This window comes from Dasypus novemcinctus, chromosome 29 (genome assembly GCF_030445035.2).
Source record: "Dasypus novemcinctus isolate mDasNov1 chromosome 29, mDasNov1.1.hap2, whole genome shotgun sequence".
In the NCBI taxonomy this organism is placed as follows: domain Eukaryota; kingdom Metazoa; phylum Chordata; class Mammalia; order Cingulata; family Dasypodidae; genus Dasypus; species Dasypus novemcinctus.
Window position 1 is genome coordinate 7791324 of NC_080701.1, and position 13922 is coordinate 7805245.

Below are 13922 nucleotides of genomic sequence, written 5' to 3' on the forward strand. Positions count from 1 at the left end.
AATGAATTTTTATGGCTAAGAGATTTCAAAATGAGCCTGGAAGTCATTCCAGAGGTTACACTTATATACACGTCTCAGCAGAATCTCACTGACTGCCACAGCAAGCAGTGCCTCAAACGGCAGGGCTCCTCAGGGCTCTAGACATATCTAGACACTGTAGGCAGGGCAGACAATTCCAGGAATTCGGCATCCTGTCCGTGAGCCTTACTTTTGAATTTATGCTCCCCAGTGTAACAGAGTTAGCCTCATTTATAATTTCCCTACACATGGCTCTTCTGCCCCTTTTATCTGAACCTACAATTAGCAGTGTATTCATTCAATATATATCCCAGAGATTTAAATCTTCAGTCTGTTCCTATGTCATGAACCCTGAATATCAGCAGTTGCAACACCTACTCTCCGGTTCATTGGATACGCCCAGGATAACTAAAAAAAGGATGATGATGGACAATGCCCATCCCAAAAAACAGAGTATCTACAACTGTAACCAAGACAGTTCCATCCATCTGCCCCTTGGGATCTAATTCCCCTCTCAATCAGTAACAGAGTGGGCATCACCATGCCCAAGTCTTCAAGATTGGGAATGAACAATGGCCTTAAGTAGACATTATTATTCTATTATTATTCTATTATAGACTTATTATTCTAGCCATGGAAGAACTTTTATCTTTGATATAAAGGCAGTGGCCACCAGAGATTCTGAGGGGAGGTAGAGGGAAGAATAGGTGTGACAAGGGACATTTTTAGGACATTGGAATTGTCCTGCATGACATTGCAATGATGGGTACAGGTCATTATACATTTTACCAAAGCCTATAAAATTGTGTGGGGCAGAGTGTAAACTCTAATGTAAACTATAGTGTATGGTTAGTTGCCATGCTGCAATATGTGTTCATCAATTGTAACAAATGTACCCACACTAATGAAAGATGTTGCTAATGTGGGAAAATGTGGGAGGCAGAGGGGAAATCCCCTATATTTTTGCTTGTTTGTTTGTTTGATTTTTAAAATTCTAGTTCTTTGGAAATCCCATATATTTTTGATGTAATATTTATGTAATCTAAAGCTTCTTTAAATATGTTTCATAATATTTAGAAATGCAGGACTTTGTGCTTCTTCTTTTTCTAGGTCTCCACAGGATCTTCCTTCTATTTAGACAATATTGTATAAAAGCAGGCATCCAGCGGTTTTGGGAAGCTTATATTTGAAATCAGCTTCATCACTGGTTTGTGTGATTTTGGTATAGGTGCTTCATGCTTTCTGAGCTTCAGTTCCCTAAGCTGTAAAGTGGGATTTATCTCTTTCCTGCCTATATCACAAAGTTATTGTGATGATCCAATCAAATCACAGTACTCAGTAAACTCTGAGGTACTATAGAAATGATGATTCTTATCATCATCATGATTATTACCTTTTTCATAGTCTCTTCATATTCATGTTTGTCAAAACACCACATTAATTAAAGTTCCTTCATCATGGAACTTTATGTAAATGTTGCATCTTTATTGATTTCCCTCAATTTTGATGCTTGTGTTGGCTCTTTAAGGCTTCATACTGATAAAATAATGTATGGATATGAGTGAAAAGATGTCACAGCATATACTGCAATGCTGGCACATCACGTTTGTTCAATAAATATTCATTGATGGGATCCCGTGGAACTCTGTGAAGGGCTGGGTGCCATGGTTAATTTTTGTGTTAACTTGGCTAGGTTATGGTGTCTAGTTGTTTGGCCAAACATGGGCCCACCTGTTACTGTGGAAGTATTTCATAGTTGGGATTAACATCTACAATCAGTTGACTTTAAGGAGATTGCCCTTAGCAGGATGGGCTGACCTCATCCAATCAGTTGGAGGTCTTAGAAGGGAGAACTGAAGGTTTCAAGAAGCAGAAGGAATTCTGCCTCAAGAGTAGACCTTCCACTCCTCCCAGAATTTCCAGCTTCTAACCTGTCGTATGGAATTTGGATTTGTCAGTCCCACAATTCCTTTTATTAAATCCCTTCTCTCTTTCTCCTCCTCTCCCTCCCCCCTCCCCCCATTATTGCCCTGTTGGATCTGCTTCTCTGGAGAACTCTGATTGATACAGAGGGTAAGTGGGGATATCCTTTCCCTGCTCAGAAGCCTTCATCAGTTTTTCAGTGCTCAGCCTAAGGGTCAGGAGGGAAGGCCATAGAACCACACCACCCAGACTGTATCTTAACTTGCTCATATCTTCATGGTATAACTGAGGGAAAGTGACCTCATCTTTTGGGCACCTCTGTTTGTTTAGTTCTAAAATAAGGATGTCAGGATCTACTTCCCAGGATTCTTGTGAAATTTAAAGCATGGAAAGTGCTCCAAACACTATGGATAGGTGGTATATGCCAACTCTATTTTATGCATGGTTTTTCTGGAAACTTAAAACTTCTCTAATAAAAAAAAGCTTAAATAAAATAAAAATACTATGGGACACATATTAAGAGCTTAATAAGCATTTATTGCTGTTATTTCAACAGAGAAAAAGTGCAGCAGGATTTTTGCATGATTTGACCATTGCTTACTGCATCTTCACTATTCCGCCATCCCTGTACCTCCAGGCCCTTTTGGTACACACACCTTTTCAGTCCCGTAATTCTTACTTTCACCAAGTTCTTGGGTCATGGAATATGGCCCACTTGATCCTGTCTTTGTGAGCTCACATTGGATGTTCCGTGGACCTGGAATCATCTTTCCACTTCTTAATTCCTCCATGTCTTTCAGATCTCAGCTAAAAAATTACTTCCCCAGGGAAGCTTTCCTTAATCTTCAAGATTGGATCTAATCTCCCTGCTAATTACTGACCCAGCTCTCTCTACTTCTTTCTTCAGCGCACTTATCACAGTCATGAAATACTTAATATTTCAATTCACCATTTATTATCTATTCTACAATCCTGTCTTGTTTACTTCCAAATTCTCAGCGCTCAGCACAGCATCCAATAAATATTTGCTGAACATGTAAGATGAAAGAATAAGCAATCAGTCCACTGGGTAATTTCGAAGGATCAATTTTAATTGATAAGGCACGTTTAAAAATTTCAAAGAATCATGGTTTATAGAATATATTTAAATTATAAATATCAAATGAGATAATATATGAAAAGTATTTTATAATTAGTTAACAATAAACAAAATAAATCATTATTGTGATTATTACTATCCAGCTGTCTCTTTGACAGCATCTTTGACCAAAAAAGAAAAGGGCCATATCCTGTAAAATGTCCTATAGTTCATGCTACCTGAGAAATCCTGGAGGCTAGCATAAGGCTACCACAAAGCTTCTCCTATACAGGTTTAATTTTAGAACATCAGCAGGTTGCTCAGAATATTCCTATAGTACATTTTGGAGGGAAGCATATTGGATAATTATTAAATAATATGCATCTAGACTAAATTAGACTTAAATAAACTGATTAATCTCAGATCCAAGACAGAGTTTTAAACTGATTTGATTTGCATTATTAACACCAATAAATGACTCAGGTAGAGATTATTCTCAAATGGTCTTTAGGAGAGTATCGGCTGGATATTTTTATTATTTAACTATCCAAATGTTGCCCAAAATATTCTTTGGTAATCAGTGCATGACTAGCTTTAAAGAACCTACTAAGAACAAAGAATTTGGACTCTGCCATGCCCTAGGCTTTGCTTCTAGTGGAAACACTGCTATTTAATTAATTTGCTAAGAAACATTTTCTATAGGGGACCTATTTAAAATGCTTATTCCTCCTGGAAATACAAAGCGAGTGAAAAGTTTTTCTTTATAGATTAACTTGTATATTTTCTCTTAGTCATGAATTCTATATTCCTCAGAATATTTCCATTTGTACTTAGTCTTTTGAGGCAGGCTTCACTATTAGACTGTAGCAACTAGCTTATTCTGATTTCCTCTTTACATCTTATTACGACTGTTGTTATATGCTCAGTGTAATTTAATTGTCCTTTGTAATACACTGTCAAATCTTATAAGGTACCTGAAAATCTAGCATTCATGCGTAAATTCTAAACTGAAAACAAGCAAACAAAACTACTGACATTAACTATAGAATGCCTTCTCAACATAGCTGATAAGCCCAAGCTCCAAACTTTCTCCAAGGTCTCCAAGGAGCTAGATTAGTTATTTTATTTTTTCCTCACATAATAACTATTTAAACAAAAATACATGTTATGAATTTTTCTGCAATGCTAGGCGATGGACATCATGCTTTATTAGAACTTTCTCTTTAGCATGTTTCCCTCCTCATCCCCTTTTACACGGGCTTTCCTTAAGGCCACGTCCTCTCTCCAAGCTGAGTGGCGTGCAACCAACCATGTGGCAAATGACACAGCAGACGCAGGTGGGTACTCTCTGGAGATGAGGTGATTGTCTTCCTCCCTTCCACTTCTTGCTAATTCAAGGCAAAGGATGGCATCCTGGCAGAAGAGAAAGCTAACGTGATTTGAATCCAGTCAGTGGTGGGTTTGAATTCTAACTCTTCCACTTAACTTCCCCGTGTCTCAATCTTCTTACGTTGTCTTCTTTGAAAAGCTGTTAGGATCCTGAAATGAGATCACATATGTGAATGGCCAACCAGGTGGACCAATATCCATGGACTGGATATCGGTGTGGATTGCTATCAATAAGGACACACTTTCCTGCCTTCGAGATAAGAAGTGGGCGATTTTGTGGCCCTAAAATGGAGCTAGCTAATATAAAATCCTAATGGAAACAAACGAGGAAACAAACCAACCAGAATCGAATATCTTTTTACTTATTGCACAGTATTGGAAGAGTTGAATGATGCACCACAATTTAGAGACGTTCTTGGTCTTGACAGCATTCAGTGGGTCAGAGCCCATTGTAAATAGGACCTCTGGAGGATGTTCTTTTAGTTATGAGTAAATGAGGTTGGGTCTTAATCCAGATTACAAATCTCCTTTATAAGCAGAAGATGTTCAGAGAGAGATGGTCACGGAGAGCAGGCAGAAGCTGCAGTGAGCTGGAACCTGGAAATGAAAGGAGAGGACAGATGCAACCATGGATCCCCAAGAGTTGTCTCAGGCTGATAATCCCAGGTGGAAGCAGGTTTTCAGGCCTCTAAAACCATGAGCCAAGACACTCCCCGTTGCTAAACCGCCCCGGGTGTGGTTTTTGTCACAGGAGCCTGGCAATCCGCAGTGCTGCTCACTGGCTTAGTAGGCACCTAATTCTGCTAGATTGCTGCTCTGCCTCCTGCCATCATCTGAGGAAAGGGGCTGAGAATGTCTATCTTCTATATTTGTTATAAGACTTAAATAAAGCTCTGAACAGAATGTTTGTACTTGGTAGGAGCTCAAGAGCATTCAGTTTCTTTTCACTCTCATGTTGCAGATCATTCAAGGAGAAAAGATATCCAAAACTTAGTAGATGTTTGCACTGTTCATCAGTCCTCACTGTTGAGTTTTTTTAATGTTTTATTTATTTTATTTTATTGGTCTCTATTTTTTTAATGTAACATTAAAAAAATATGAGGTCCCCATATAACTCCCACCCCCCTCCCCCCACTCCTCCCTCCATAACAACATCATCATGAGACATTCATTGCACTTGGTGAATACATCTCTGAGCACCGCTGCACTTCATGGTCAATGGTCCATACCATAGCCCACACTCTCCCACAGTTCACCCAGTGGGCCATGGGAGGACATACAATGTCTGGTAATTGTCCCCACAGCACCACCCAGGACAACTCCAAGTCCCAAAAATGCCCCCACATCACATCTCTTCCTTCCACTCCCTACCCCCAGCAGCCACCATGGCCACTTTCTCCACACCAATGCCACATTTTCTTCGATTATTAATCACAATAGTTCATGAATAGCATATCAGTAAATCCACTCTAATCCATACTCTATTCCTCCATCCTGTGGACCTTAGAATGCTTGTGTCCACTCCACATCTATATCAAGAGGGAGTTTAGATTCCACATGGATGCTGGATGCAATCTGCTTGCTTTCAGTTGTAGGCATTCTTGGCCCACTGGTGTGGTGGTTGAACTTTTTCACCTCCATGTTAGCTGAGTGGGGTAAATCCAATAAATCAGAGTATAGGAGTTGCAAGTCTGTTGAGGCTCAGGGCCTGGCTATCACATGGTCAGTCCAGAGATTCAGGTCCCCTGGGTATACACTAAACCCCAGCGCAAACTACAGATCCTGTAAAAGTAACAGGAGAAGCTTGTGGACAAAGATTACATCTGAGTCCAGCTCCATCACACAGAAACACAAACTCCAAAGTAGGGCCAAGTGACATGGCACTGAACTCCATCTGCCATGACCATAGAACCTGTGGGTCTCTGTAGCCCTCAGAAGAACCAATACCTGGGGTTGTATCTACTTTAGTTGTTTCTGGGACTCTGCTAAGGTTTGTGAAAGGGTGACCCCTCTGATAACCTCCCAGCTCTTTTTGGAGACTCATAGACATACAAATTCATTTGTCCTTTCTACTTTCCCCTTTTATTCAGGTCAAAAAGCATTTTTAACTCCTGGTATTATATGTAGATTGAGATATTCTGCTGGTCTGAGTTGACCCTTTTATTCAAGGTCATTTTCTAGTTATGTCATCAGCTGGTACTTGATAGTAATCCCTCAGCACCAGGGAGGCTCATCCCTGGGAGTCATGTCCCATGCTGAGGGGGAAGGCAACACTTTTACATGCTGAGTTTGGCTTTGAGATTGGCCACATTTGAGCACCATGGAGGCTCTCAGGAAGTAACTCTTAGGCACCCTTCATCTCTGGGGCTTGTTCTTATTTCAGGTGCACAGACTCACAAGCATAGTCATTAGTATCAAGGACTCATTGTTGGACCTTCCTTCTTTTTTGGTCTTTGCCGTTGCACTTGGGGGATTGTTGCTGTTCCTTTAGGGACTGTGATAGAGCTCCCCTGGCTAGGAACTCAGCACTCCTTCAGTTGTTGTTTTTAATTGTAACCACTATGAAAATATCCAAACATTTTTATGTACCCTGGATATATGACCTGGAGAACTCCCTGCCAACCATGTGTCCCCTGTCAATAACATCCCACACCAGTATTCCTCCCCTGCCATTGTTGAACCTCTCTGTGATCCAAAACTTCTTCAAAAATGAAGCCCAATATATTGCCAGGTTCCCTTAATAGTAAAATGGAATATAGTGATGAGTTTAAAGGTTAGATATAGAATACATATTAATTTAGAAAAATTAAGGTAAAAATAAATTGGGGTATCAAAAAATTTAAAAATGCAAAAGCTTTGTTTTTGATGTTTTGCCTTCCATCACTACAGTAAGTGTTGCCCTGTATGCAAATTGGCAAGGCAACTTCTTCCATCTTTTTCTCAGTGTCTACATCCTTTCTTTTTTTTTTCCCCTAATTATTAAGCTTGTCTTCACAAAAGTTTTAGATCACAGTAATTCATATATACAATATGCAGTACTCCCACATATCCAACATAAAACCCTTTTCCTTTCCACAGCAATAAAAAATCTGAAAGTGATGTACAGATATTGAGACAATAGCTTTCAAACAAGGTAACATTTGGGTTTACATTGTGGTTTATATTTTAGACTATACAATTTTCTAAATTTTTAGTTATCTTATGTTTTACATTATGATTTACATTTTAGCCTATCGGCCCCTAATCATTTTTGGTATAATTTTTAACATGTCTTATATCCATCCTTACGTAATCTTGTGGAACACTTCTATTGCCCACACAGTTACATTGATTCCATAATCTGATGCAGGACAGCCTTCTAGGGAGTGTGTGAGTGCTCATTTTGTCATAGGGGGTTATATCATTGGATGAAGACCCATATAATGAGAGTGAAGGTATACCCACATCCTGGGGAGGACTGGTGTTCTCAAATAGAGGGAATCGTATCTCTTGAGAGAAATGGTGGCTCCCAATGCATGTCAAGCCCTCAACACTGTTGCAAGTATCTCTGAACATGGCCCTTCAAGCAATGAAGATTGACTGTCACTGTGGGCCCTAAGGGAAGGGGGAAAGAGGTATTGAATAGATGGAAAAAATGTAACTATTGAGTTTTATTCCTAATTAATGTGTAATCACTTATTATTAATTACATCTTATTTCATACTAGGAATAGCAGAGAATTAAAACAAGTATAAAAGTTATAAAATGTATACACATTTAAAATTCCATAACATGAAATGATTTTTTTTCCTTAACAAACAGCAACTTCAGGAATCTACCATTGGGTTTGTATAAAATTTTGGAGTAACTGTTTATGTGATTATTATTTATTTTTTTTTTTTGTATCTCAGGGAAACTTTTATTTTTTTTTTATTTTTTTATTTTTTTTAATTTAATTTTTTTTATTGACTTTGTAATAATGTTACATTAAAAATATATATGTGAGGTCCCATTCATCCCCACCCCCCCCACCCCCCCTCTCCCCCCCCAACAACACTCGTTTCCATCATCATGACACATCCATTGGATTTGGTAAGTACATCTTTGGGCACCTCTGCACCTTATAGACAATGGTCCACATCATGGCCCCCACTCTCCTCCATTCCATCCAGTGGGCCCTATGAGGATTTACAATGTCCGGTGATTACCTCTGAGGCACCATCCAGGGCAGCTCCATGTCCCAAAGATGCCTCCATCTCTCATCTCCTCCTGCCCTTCCCCATACCCATCGTCCACCATGTCCACTTTTCCCAATTCCATGCCACCTCTTCTATGTGGACATTGGATTGGTTGTGACCATTGCACCTCTATGTCAAGAGGAGGCTCAGATTCCACATGGATGCTGGATGCAGTCCTCCCATTTTCAGTTGTAATCACTCTAGGCTCCACGGTGTGGTGATTGTCCTTCTTCAACTCCATCTTAGCTGAGTGTGGTAAGTCCAATAAATCAGATTGTAGGTGCTGGAGTCTGTTGAGGCTCAGGACCTGGCTATCACATTGTCGGTCCAGAGATTCAAATCCCCTAAATATATCTTAAACCCCAACGTTAACTGCACCTCCGGCACATTAGCATGAAAGACTTATGAAGGGAGATCCCATCTGAGTCCAGATTCATCACACATACACACCATTTCCAAAGAGGGGCCATCTGCCCTGATAGTTAACCCCATCGGCCATGACCATAGCTCTCATGGGTCTCTTTAGCCTTCAAAGGAACCATTATCTGGGGGTTGTATCTGCTTTATCTGTCTCTCTGACTCTGCACAGTTGTGCATGAGGGCAATCCTTCTGCCAGCCTCCAGACTCTTTTTTAGAAACTCGTAGCCATATAAACTCATTTCTCCTTTCCATTTCCCCCTTACTTTAGGTCAAACAGCATTTTAAAGTCATGGTATTTTATGTAGACATGGATATTCTGCTGATCCGCATTGAACCTTCCGTATAAGGTCCTTTTCCAGTTGCATCATCAGTTGGTATTTGATAGTGGTCCCTCGTTGCCAGGGAGGCTCATCCCCGGGTGTCATGTCCCACGCTGGAGGGAAGGCATTGCATTTACATGCTGAGTTTGGCTTCGAGACTGGCCACATTTGAGTAACATGAAGGCTGACAGGAGGAAATTCCCAGGCACAATGTTGCTCTAGGCCTTGTTCTTATTTTAGGTTTATCAGCTCACAAGCATAGTCATTAGCATCAGGGGCTCACCATTGAACCCTCACTCCCTCCCGGTCCCCGCCGCTGTACCTGGGAGACTGTCGCTGCTCCCCTAGGGACCACGACAGAGCACCACTGGCCAGGAACCCAGTACCCCCCCTGCTGTGGTTTCCAATTGTTGCCACCATGAGTATATCCAATCATTACCATGCACCCTGGACATATGTTCTGTATAGCTCCCTGTCAGCCATATATCACCTGTCATTGGTATCCCATACCAGTATTCCTCCTTTGCCATTGTTGAAACACTCTGTGATCCAGAACTCCCCGAAATTTGAGGCCCAATATAATGTCATGGTCCCTTACTAGGGAATGGCATATAGCGATGGGTTTAAAGGATAGATGAAGAACTTGGATAAAGTTAAATAAAGAACTTAGATAAAGAATGTTGACTTGAAAAAATTTCCACATCCTATCCTTTTTTTTTTTTCCCCCCCCCCCCCCTAATTATTCAGCATTTCTTCATAGGAGTCCTAGACCACAGCAATGCATATATACAATATACAGCACTCCCATACATCCATCACAAAACCTTTTCCCTTCCACAGCGATACTCTTACACCCTATTCACATCATATTTACTTAAAGTGATGTACAGAGTCTGAGACATTAGCTTTCTAACAAGGTAATATCTGTGCTTACATTATGGTGCATACTTTAGGATACACAGTTCTTTACATTTTTAGTTATCCTATGTTTTACATTATGGTTTACATTATCAGTCTATCATCTCCTATATGTTATGGTGTAATATTACATGTTTTATATCCATCCTTGTGTACTCTCAAGAAACTCCTCTCTTGCCCCCCATTTACTTTGGTTCCACACATTTAGCGTCCATTTTCCCTTCCACCTTGGTGCCCACAGTGACAGCCAACCTCCGTTTCCTGAGGAGCCACTTCCAGAGATAGATGGAATAGTGTTCAGGGCCTAACCTGCTCAACTGCCCCAATGCCCTGGGGGCCACCCTTTCTCTCGAGGGATAGAGTTCCCTCTATTTGGTGGCATCAGTCCTCCCCAGGATGTGGGTCCACCCCCACTCTCACTACTTGGGATTCTACCCCATGGTGTCACCCACTCTGGCAGAATGAGCATTTAGACATTCCCCAGGAGCCCGTCCTGCTTCAGACCCTCCCCTCCGAGCATTCTAAACAGGTAACCCTCTTTATTATATTTTGTTATGATTTTCTCGGCATTTTACTCTCCACCACCTCCTAACCCTCTCCTGTGTTCGTATGCTACCCCTCCCTCCCCCCACTTTTGGGCACCGTTACCCAACCGTCCCTCCCCAGCCACCCTCAAACCCGTAAAGCCCCAACAAAAGGTAACCCCTTGCCCCCATTTTATCTCTTCTTTGTGTTCATACTTACCACCCTCTCGTCTTAAATTGCACCCCTGCAGACATCGGCTCATATCCTTCCTCCACCCTCCGATTTCCTGTAAGCCTATCGTTCAGTCTCTTGCTATCTAGGGCAGCTTGGTTATTTCATATCATTGAGGTCATGTAGTATTTGTCCTTCAATGTCTGGGTTGCTTCACTCAACATAAGGTTCTCAAGATTCATCCATGTTATCACATGTGTTTGTAGTGTGTTTGTTCTTACAGCCGAGTAGTATTCCATTGTGTGTATATACCACATTTTATTGATCCACTCATCTGTTGATGGGCATTTGGGTTGATTCCAACTTTTGGCAATAGTGAACAATGCTGCTATGAACATTGGTGTACATATATCGGTTTGTGTCCTTGTTTTCAGTTCTGCTGGGTATATACCCAGTAGTGGTATTGCTGGGTCATATGGCAAATCTATGGCTAGTTTTTTGAGAAACCGCCATACTGTCCTCCAGAATGGTTGGATCCTTCTGCATTCCCACCAGCAGTGGATGAGTGTTCCCCTTCCTTCACATCCTCTCCAGCACTTGTATTCTTCTGTTTTTTTCATAGCTGCCAATCTTATGGGTGTAAGATGGTATCTCATTGTAGTTTTGATTTGCATTTCCCTGATAGCTAGAGATTTGGAACATTTTTTCATGTGCTTTCTTGCCATTTGTATTTCTTCTTCGGAGAAGTGTCTGTTTAAGTCTTTTTCCCATTTTTTAAATGGGTTGTTTATCTTTTTATTTTCAAGATATAGTAGTTCTTTATATATGCAAGTTATAAGTTTCTTATCAGATATATGATTGCCAAATATTTTCTCCCACTGTGTGGGCTCCCTTTTTACTTTCTTGACAAACTCCTTTGAGGTGCAGAAGGCTTTAATTTTGAGGAAGTCCCATTTATCTATTAGTTCTTTTGCTGCTCGTGCTTTTGGTGAGATATTCATAAATCCATTTCCTATTACTAGGTCCTGTAGATGTTTCCCTACACTGCTTTCTAAGGTTTTTATGGTCTTGGCTCTTATATTTAGGTCTTTGATCCATCTTGAGTTGATCTTTGTATAAGGTGTGAGATGGTAATCCTCTTTCATTCTTCTACATATGGCTATCCAGTTCTCCAGACACCATTTGTTGAATAGGCCACTCTCTCCCAATTGAGAGGGTTTGGTGGGTTTATCGAATATTATGTGGCTGTATATGTGAGGTTCTATATCAGAGGTTTCAATTCGATTCCATTGGTCTATGTGTCTCTCTTTATGCCAATACCATGCTGTTTTCACCACCGTAGCTTTATAGTATGTTTTGAAGTCAGGTAGTGTGATTCCTCCAATTTCGTTTTTCTTTTTCAGTATGTCTTTGGCTATTCGGGGTCTCTTTCCTTTCCAAATAAATTTCATAGTTAGTTTTTCTAGTTCCTTAAAGAATGCTGCGTTGATTTTTATTGGGATTGCATTGAATGTGTAGATCAGTTTTGGTAGGATAGACATCTTAATAATGTTCAGTCTTCCTATCCATGAACAAGGAATAGTCTTCCATTTATTTAGGTCTTCTTTGATTTCCTTGAACAATCTTGTATAATTCTCGTTGTATAAGTTCTTTACCTCTTTAGTTAAATTTATTCCTAAGTATTTGATTTTTTTATTTACTATTGTGAATGGTATTTGTTTCTTGATTTCCTCCTGATCTTGCTCATTATTGGTGTACAGAAATGCTACTGATTTTTGCGCATTGATCTTATAACCTGCGACTTTACTAAACTCATTTATGAGTTCTAGAATCTTCGTTGTAGATCTCTCAGGGTTTTCTATGTATAGGATCATGTCATCTGCAAATAATGAAATTTTGACTTCTTCCTTTCCAATTTGAATGCCTTTTATTTCTGGTTCTTGCCTCAGTGCTCGTGCAAGTACTTCTAAGACAATGTTAAATAGGAGCGGAGACAGTGGGCATCCTTGTCTTGTTCCTGAGTTTAGAGGGAAGGAGTCTAGGATTTCTCCATTGTAAACAATATTGGCTTTAGGTTTTTCATATATACTCTTTATCATGTTCAAAAAATTCCCTTGTATTCCAATCTTTTGGAGTGTTTTTATCAAGAAAGGGTGCTGTATTTTGTCAAATGCTTTTTCTGCATCAATAGATATAATCATGTGATTTTTTTCCTTCAATCTGTTTATATGGTGTATTACGTTGATTGATTTTCTTATGTTAAACCATCCTTGCATACCTGGGATGAATCCCACTTGGTCGTGGTGTATAATACGTTTAATGTGTTGTTGAATACGATTAGCAAGTATTTTGTTGAGTATTTTTGCGTCTAGGTTCATTAGAGAAATTGGTCTGTAATTTTCCTTTCTTGTGATGTCTTTGTTTGGCTTTGGTACTAGGGTAATGTTGGCATCATAGAAGGAGTTGGGTAATGTTCTTTCCGTTTCGATGTTTTGGAATAGTTTCAGCAGGATTGGTGTCAGTTCTTTCCGGAATGTTTTGTAGAATTCACCTGTGAAACCATCTGGCCCTGGGCTCTTCTTAGTTGGGAGATTTTTGATAACTGATTCTATCTCTCTGCTTGTGATTGGTTTGTTAAGATCATCAATTTCTTCTTTCGTCAATATGGGCTGCTTATGTGTTTCTAGGAATTTGTCCATTTCCTCTAGATTGTCATTTTTGTTGGAATATAGTTTTTCAAAATATCCTCTTATGATAGTCTTTATTTCTGTGGGGTCAGTGGTGATATCGCCTTTCTCATTTCTTATTTTGTGTATTTGCATCTTCTCTCTTTTTTTCTTTGTTAGTGTTGCTAAAGGTTTGTCAATTTTGTTAATCTTCTCAAAAAACCAGCTCTTGGTTTTGTTTATCTGTTCAAGTGCTTTCTTATTTTCTATTTCATT